The sequence below is a fragment of the Chelmon rostratus genome, chromosome 4 (assembly GCF_017976325.1).
Source record: "Chelmon rostratus isolate fCheRos1 chromosome 4, fCheRos1.pri, whole genome shotgun sequence".
In the NCBI taxonomy this organism is placed as follows: domain Eukaryota; kingdom Metazoa; phylum Chordata; class Actinopteri; order Chaetodontiformes; family Chaetodontidae; genus Chelmon; species Chelmon rostratus.
The window spans coordinates 15,804,965-15,814,059 of NC_055661.1; the positions used below are offsets into that span (position 1 = coordinate 15,804,965).

At 39.6% G+C, this 9,095-nt stretch overlaps 1 protein-coding gene across 2 annotated transcripts in view; it reads right to left on the bottom strand.

Annotated features, from left to right (window-relative positions):
* atp13a3 (ATPase 13A3) overlaps nucleotides 1-7,600 on the bottom strand; it is a 38,921-nt gene extending 31,321 nt beyond the window's left edge. For both annotated transcript variants that reach the window (XM_041934877.1, XM_041934878.1), the window contains exon 1: nucleotides 7,439-7,600. The gene's annotated coding sequence lies outside the window, so the exon portion shown is untranslated. The remainder of the gene's footprint in view (nucleotides 1-7,438) is intronic.
* Between the last annotated feature and the right edge of the window lie 1,495 nt (nucleotides 7,601-9,095).

The following is a 9,095-nucleotide window of genomic DNA, read 5'->3' on the forward strand; positions in this document are numbered from 1 at the left end:
GTAAACGTGCTTTAGACAAGACCAATGACTACAAACTGTTGGAAAATTAGTTCAATTTAATCTAGATAGCCCCTGGCAACCAAATTTGGGACCACTGACGATCATTTAATTTGGTCAGGTTGTCCCTCCTGGCAACAACTTCTTGAACTATCTAAAAAGTTGAGACATTAAATGGAAATGGGTGACCTGTCTGAAGTTCAGTTTGAAGTAAGCAAGTCCAACAGTAAAGTGTCAGCATCACGGACTACCATGGACCATGTCTACACTAATGCAGATTTTAGGACAACATATCTTGGACAAAATATCTTGGACATTGTACGGTGAGTAAAATGTTTTCCCGTCATCTCAAGTTCAGATTTACATCTTCCTATTCCCACCAGCTCCTGTGGTCTTCTACTAATCGCAGCTATTCATGTCACATGCCAACCCTGTTCATTTTCCGCTTCATTTCCAGTAATTATTTCTCACAGTGACTAAAGAACCTGGGTGCTGTAGGTGTCAACATCATAAGTGATGCCTTGAGCAATTAATCATGACCTCATGCCAAAATGACTGCAGTATATGAAAGACCAGTGACTCCTCCTGACCCGGCTTGGTGTACCAGTCCCATCCCCATGCCAATGACAATGCCACAATATAATAACGCTGCAATCCGTTTTTCCCACAAGAAACCGTAGCAAAAAAAGACAACAACAGAGTTATGTCTTCTTTTTGCTGTGAATACGAGGATGACAGGAGAAATCAGTGTTTTTACTGAAGAATAGAGGACCCTGGTAGGGCCTCCAAGAGTCAGCGTGACTTCAGAGTTATTTATAGACTCTTACAGCCCAGCCTAAAGTCACATTGTTGTCTCTCATTTGATTAGTCTGCTATTGTACTAATAAGAAACGCTTTCTTGGGAAAGAAACAAATGAGGCAGCTGTTGATCCTTTTTCATAATTAAATATGACAATTTTGCCTGAAAAGTTACAAATGATTAACAGATTATTATATAGTCACGGATTCATTTTCTGTTGATCGATAAAACAACTTTTATTGTTCTCTATGTGTAATTACATTCAGATTGTCATGTTATGGCTTTAGTATGTCAACAGTAGTATAACCCACAGTCAGGCTTCAAGTCCAAGAGATGCATGTGCATGCATACATTTGCTAATGACCATTTGTGCAGATCACTTTGGAGTGGGGCTGACCCTTTGGAAGCAGCTCAGACACTTATATATCTTAGCAGAACATGAACACAAGCAATGCAAAAGCATACAAATAAATAACTCCAGGATAGCTAAGACTAGACATGCTCCAGACAGAGTCTCCTTTCCCTTTCTGTCCTGTTCTTCAACACACAGACAAAAAGGGAAAAAGTGAACAATAAGCCATGACCTAATGACAGAAGTTCATAATTCATGGAAGCATTTAGAGGAAAAAGTGTTTTGTTGCCATCATGCTCTGCGCTCAATGTGCTTTCTTTATCACTTCCCCTCCTACTCATGGGGTATTATAGCCAAACTTTGTTCCCCATCATGGGCCAATCAAGCTGTATCACTGTGGCCACTGGCCTTAGCACTAAATAACTATGACCAGCTGCCTATCCTCTGCTGTCTGAACAGCTAAAAACTCCTCCTCTGCCAGTTTTACGAGCCCACCAAAACAGATAACACATTTACCCATTTTATAGCATTTCATATTATAATCATGCATACAGAGCGGTTGTAGCAAAGAAACAAGCACAGGAAAAGCTAACAGGGCAGATGCTCAAATGTAAGTTGTTACTTAAATAAACTAAGTTTGCTTCTCAAACTTTTTTATTTAAATGTGAATTTCCCAGTCAAACTCATCTATCAATACAGCAAATAGCCACACCTTTAATACAGAGAATTGGCCACAAAATACATTATAACCAAGTTAAGAATTGATGATACTACAGGCTACTATGGCTGATGCAGAGGGAAAGGGGAGTCAACATGGATGACATCAGGGAGTGGAGGAGGATAAAATAAAGATCTACAAGGACTGTATGTGAGTCTGTCTAAGCTCCAATCCTGTGAAAAATCTATGACAAGAAAAATGGAGAGAAAAGGCTGGGAAAAAACAGTAATCCTACAGATCAAAAGTGTGCTGAGGTTTAAGTCAGACCACATGCTCTTGGATTAACAGTGCCATTGCTTGACAGTCTGTGAAAAACTGCCACTCTGCAAGAGATCAAGACACATTTTTACTTCACTGAGCAGATTATTGGTACATAATGACCCTGGGTGAGAAATAATATTTCTATATGGATGCATCAGATTATTGAATTATTCAATGTTTCCTTTCTTGAGCTAAATTAAATTGTAAATGTCATCTCTGTATTAGGGCAAACCAAGATGAAAGACGTAAAGCAGTTGAAATTCATTATATGCATGTATATGAGAAATAGGGAGATAAGCATAATTCAAAGTATGTCCTCTCAACCAAACATGCCCCTGAGATAGTTTATGTTCCCATAATGCCCCACAGAGTTGAGATGCAGTCAGACAGGGATTACAGTATCTTTGGACTGCTAATGCCTGGTGAATGGTAGGATACTAAGATATGATGCTAGATGGTAGCCTTCTGAGTTATTTTCAGCAAAAGCATGCTTCTGATTATTTTTCTATTCATCAGTTTCATATTTAGAGAGAATAACTCTAAACTCAGCAGTTTCAGCAGTTGCTTCTTGCTACACAGCATCTCTCAATGGCAAAACGAGCCCCTGTAGGTCACTGCAACAAGTGTGTGGCTGCATAACTGCTGTAATGCCAGATGGATTAGTGGTGTCAACAGCAACTATGGTATTGTCATCTGTTTTGCATTTTTACCAGGTGTGTAAGAGGGATGAATGGCTGCATTAAAACCATCTAATCTCTTGAGCTACTCCATCATCATCATCATGAGTAGCATTTTAAGGAGGGGACCTATCCAGAGCGCTATCCACAGCTTTCTGTCACAGACTGCAATTTAAGATGCTGAATCATCCAAATAGCTGCTGATAAGAGCAAGTTAGAGCCAACAGCGTGGGTCGCGCCACAAAAACTACAAGTTATGTCCTTAGAGATGCAGACAAGACATGTTTGCAGGACTTGAGATAAACGGTGTCCTGACGTCCCACAGACAACAGAAAATATGTTTGGGACAAAAATCTTTGTTGGGACAAAGGGGATAATGTATGTATGTACAGAGCTATGATGTGGTTTAATATAACAGTAAATACAGTACTGAAGTGTTTCAGCTGAGTACAATTTGGAGGTAATTTGAATGCCAATACTTCTAATTAACAGCTACAGACAATAACAACAATGTCAAGAAACAACATTTTGACCATGGTGAAAAAAGTAAGTATGAAGCCCTGCATTCCTGCACTAGGACTGCAGACTGTATGCAGATTTGTAAGGTTAGGCAGGGCAAATTGTAATTTATGTAACACAATTCATTCATGTGAAAAAGCATAGAAAAGAAATAGAAATAATACAGTTAAAAGAACAGGTGAAAATAAAAGACTAAAATAGGAAGAGTGCAATCTTAAAATAATAAAATAAATCAGAACTCAGTCCATCTGTGATGTATTCATCTAATTGTACAACTCCGGCCTCAGGTTTGCATTACTGTGTAAAATTTCACAGTTGTTTCAATTTTCATTTGAAGTGTTTAATTTCACTTCGACTGATGTGGGCCGCTGGTTTGTCCTAGTCTTGTTGGAGGCAAACCGCTAGCCCGGCACTAGAAAGATCTGTTTCTCTATCACACTGCTCTGGGGCTCCCACACCAAACAGTGCTGGGCTGCTGGGAGAACTTTTAACATGTAAGGATATTTCTCATCTCCACTCTGAATCAACACTGGCAGGCCTTCCATCACAGGCTGCTGTCTTAAAGCTCACCTGTGAAAAGTCTTGAGGCACTGGCCCAAAAGCCAGTGGAATATTGGCGCCTTACTTCTTAAACTGGGACTAAACTGCTTCCAAATCCAGTTTGGACAAGACCACAAGATCTCTCACAGAGAGGAAGAAAGTTCAAAGTTGAAAAGGGCAGGTTCAATTCATTGACTTCAGGAAACCAGATGATTATGGATATGTAACATGGGCCACGCAAGTTAAACTTGCCCCTCCCAGTTGCCCACCAAAAATCAAGATTTCTGACCTAGTCCATAAACAAGTATAATGCAAAACGCAAACATAAATACAGACAGCATGTCCATGGTAGCTGGTCCTGGGACAGACCTTACTGAACAAAGTAACTGTGATAAAAAGCACATGGACAGATCTTAAAGCAGTCCAGCTTATCTCTTATTAGTAGACTTAATTCCAAGAGACGAAGGAGCCACTCAAACTAAGTGGTACAGCTGCAATGATTAGCCGATTATTCTATTAGTTAACAGACAAAAAAAAATAATCAGCAACTATTTTGGTAATTGTTTATGCAGAAGTACCAAATACTGTCTTGTTCCAGCTCCTCATTTGTGAGGAATTTTTTTTTTTTTTAAATCATTCTGAATTCAATATTCCAAGATCGTACCTTAGACTCTGTGAAACTTGGATTGATCACTCTTATCTGACATTTAAGATTAAACTATTCTTTGAGAAATAACTGCAAGATTAATCGATGATGAAAGTAAACATTAGTTTTAGCCCTACTAAGCAGCATATTTATCTCCCTACTTATGTACTGCTCTACAATCGAGGCAGTCTAACCATTGCAACAGAAAGCAGTTAATTTAAAAAAAAAAAAAAACTGACTACATTATTAACTATATCATGTCCTTTTTCTAGAAACGTGTCAATTGTCTCAGACCGAGTAGAGATCACAAACTCTACATGTTTTTCATTTGCATGCCTAATGAGACCCAATCCCAAACGGCACACATTCAAATGACATGAAATATCCTAATTCAAAGTCCTAAATGACTCTTGTTTTTTCTCCAAATCGCCAATGAATCCTGTGTGGTCAAAGGCTACACAGGTTTATGCATGCGAGTAGAAAACTTATAATGCAGCCAAACACTGTGTGTTTTGGCTGCATTATAGGCCTCTAAACTCGAATGTCACACATTAAACCACACAGACTAATTATATGCTGAGCCTCTCTGTAGTAGACACAGTCAGCCAAATGTCTCGTTTAATGTATAAACAGAAAAGTGAAAATACATTTGTCCTGAGCTGCTCTGTATGACTTGCATTTGTGCTACACAGATAAACTTGAAATTGATTAGGACATTTTGAAATTGATCTGTGATGGCTAAATAAAGCCCTGTCCCTTTCTGATCCTTTGTTTACTGAAGCCTTTTGTGGCCCAGGTATGCTAGCCATGGCGTGGCACAAAAAACGGTAAATAAATAGCAGTCTAAATTAATTACATCCACACTGACAGCATGCAGCCAAAAGCAATGCAGGCACAGCTACTCCACATGACGAAGACAAAACAAGATATCATTCCAAACAATTTGCTGACAAGGTAACTGTACGATACCAACTAACAGAAGAAAACAAAAAAAGGCAATGAATGTGCAATGAAGTACACAAAGACCAATGACAACCAAATGGAAAACGGCACAACGACCCTCAAAAATTCTGTGTCGGTGTAAGAAGGCCACCAAGAGGCCTAGGGCACCTCTGAAGGAGGGAAGGAGCTACTGTGAAGGATCAGAGACACTTTTTCCCTGGTGTTTCACCAGTTGCAGCTTTAGGGTATATTGTCAAAGATAAGCTCAAAATAGCTCACATGATATCTTGGCTACTGTTTGCCAGAAGGCCTGTGGGAGATTCTGAAATAAAGTGTAGTGGGAAAGTCAGTCCAGATCTCAATCAAACTGAGAATTTATGGCAGGACTCGAAATTTACTGCTTTCTCACAGTCCCCATGCAATCTGACATTGATGTGTTTGAGAGCAGATGAGCAAAACTAGGACCTGTACACAAGTCAAAAGTTGGCTCTACTAAATACTGAACCATTCAATCAGTTAGTTTAAATTTGTGTTAACTATATTTAGACAATATATATGTGTATATATATGTGAAGGTTTGTTTTCAAAATAAAATTTGTGCTATCAATTATTAACTACAAATTACAAAATTTGGTTCCCTAAAATTACTATTTCTTATCCTCAGTTAATGTAGTTAATTACAGCAAATCAATGCATTTAATTCTTTAATTAAATAAATTACTTCATTTAATTACTTTATTGTGACAAGACCTGTCAGTCAGGCGCAACCTGACTGAATTAGCCACAACAACACTCTCTTACAGTACAGTTTTGATGCTACACATTGTTTCACCAATTCTTACTTTAGTATCTTTACTCTTTGCTGGCTGGGTTTGACTTCTACATACATTCATGCAGCCGCGTAAATGCAGCACATAATAAAGAGCGAAAGTCATGCACAATCTAAATAGATCGCTTGGATTTCATACAGTTTTACTTCAATTATGGAGCGAGCCTCATCATAATACTTGGGGGTTTGGCTATTTTCTCTTTAAAGTCCCTTTAAAGTATGCCACAGGATAACAATAAAGTACAGTGTTTCAATCAGTAGACAGTAAAAACAGCTAATGACCACTGTGATTTAATGCAGTAAAATAAACAAGGGCATAGCATTCATTCCTAAAGGAGCTTTTTGTTTTGTGTGATGATAAAATGATAAAATTCATACTTTGTCAGGCTAATGGTGATTCCTTTATGTCTGGCTAGCTTGACTTGTGCAACTTGACTTGAGACCCGACCTGCGAGACAGGTGCTGAAGAGGAATGAAGCCAAGCAAAAAGAAAGGAGGTGTGTTCGCCAAAACGGTTTACAGTTTCACTTGTGGTCTCATTGTAATGAAATTATAGCATACAATAACTTAAAAGTAACTCAAATAATAGATAGCAACCACATAAAAATAAAGAAAGCTAGTCAAGTCTAAAGCCAATTAAAAAAACACCCATATCACATTGAGTATTTGTCATGTGTGATCGCCCTAAGTCTACATAGTAACATGATACAGGTTTTCGTTGGTTTAAGCTACATATATCTTTCACTGGTTGGTGGTTAACAACATCCCTAATGACATTCGCTAGAGATAAATGCCTAATTACTGACCATGAATCATGGCTACATGTCTCTGGCAGGCAGGGAAGCGCTTTATCGGGAAGACGAGAGGACGTCGCTGGATGTTGGCTAGCCGGCTAATGTTAGCAAAGCTTCATTGTTGGACAGCTAATTGGTGGGTAGCTCAGTAACAACGTCCATGTGTCTCCCGCTGGTGATCTTGATTTCGTTTTCGGGCACTGTTCAGGACAAACGGCTTTTCAGTCGCAACCCTGACCAGTTTTCCGCACACGCATCTGCTAGCTAACGTTAGCATTAGCCCCGCTAGGTAGCAACTGACACATGGGTGATGATGACAGCGATACAGGCAAACCGCAAACATATTTAAGAATAACACACTCACCCAGAACCACCTGGACACTCTGACGATCACCTTCGAGTCATTGTGAGACGAGAGTAGCTGTTATCTGAAGGAAAACGTCGTTGAAGGGATAAATGGACTAAGTTTAATAGAAAAATGTTGCCGCAACAGACGGGCAGAGTGGCTGGTTGCTGTATGTTGACAGCTCCGTGGGACTGACTGAGTACTACAGCAGTAGTGAACTGGCCTGAACTGGCTGTCTGACGGCAGGAAGTGACATGCCGTGACATCACGGGAGGACTACGCAAGGTGAACTGCGCGCCCCTCACCCTTCAGTAAATATTATTACAGCTATAAAAGGCTCATTCACTCTCATGTGTCGCAGCGTTGAATGGCCACAGCATGGCACATGATGGTGCGGTAATAATTAAGTAACGACTGATTATTTGTAATAGCTCAGTGCCATGCAGGGACAAATATAGTTCATAAAGAGCAAGTACCGTTTTTGTTGGTTCATTACAAATTTGCACCTGATTCAGACCTATGCCTCCTATTGTGTTTTTTCCTTGTTTGTTCCTGGCCAAATTTGGCCACTCTGTTTAAACTGTTCATAAATCAAACATAAAGCATGAATTGCCACCACCTGGCCTGCTGAGGGATCCACAGATTGGTATCTGTTTAGCCAGGATACTGTTACCATACAGGTGCCATAGTCCCATTTGCTGCCTGCCACAATCAACGTCTGTTTCACAAACTTGACCTTGCCTTTGTGATTTTATTTAGAAGATTTTATTCAGGACAGCTTCTTTCTGAATTAACATTTATCCAATAAAAAAACAGAGTTGCAACATAAAAACAGATCGCGCAGAGCTGGCATTTCTTGATTTTACCCCCTCTTTACTTAACTAACGTTGTATTGTTTTGTCTGGAAGTTGCTGTTCCCCTGGCATGATGAGGCGGGAGGGGCTGCTCAAGACTGAAAGGAGGTCAAGTCTGGGTCAGAATTACAGCTAAAGCTTTGCAGGTGTGTTTGTGTGTGAGAACAAAGGCAAAAGGCAAAATCTGAATAAAACCACTAAAAATCAATGAACAGTCATTGCTGCTTTTATATGTTCAGATGCCTTGTGTAGAGGAATACATGAAGCCTTTGGCCAGTCAGATGAACTGTACCATATTTATAACAGAGGAAAGTTGTAATCATCATTAGTATGGCTGGATTACCAAGTAGGCAAAGCAGGCAGCAGCTCTGGGCTCCCAGACTTCTAGTAGCCCCAAAAGCCCAGGTTCACTCATTAGTTTTTGGTAATTCTTTTAACTGACAATTTTTCACATATTCGCATCACTAAAGCACAATATTAACTTCTCCTGCATTGGTGATTATGTGGTCCTGTCTTGTACAGGGACCCTGTGGTGCCCTGGTATCTTACCTGGTGCAAAGTGTAGCATGCATCAAAGCTGAGGTTGAGGTGGGGGGCCTTTTGCTGCATGTCATCCCCTCTCAATTACAAGACAGCATACAACCGTTTTCTCATACAGTTGCTACCTGTGATAAATCAGTGTCAAATCAGTGTAACCCGCCTTTCACAAAGATCTCAAGCAACTCACTATTATATAATCTTTTATTCAGTAACAACTAGGTATTCATTCTTCAGCATTCAGTTTCTGATTCATTTCTCACTCATTTATTGCAGCTATTCAA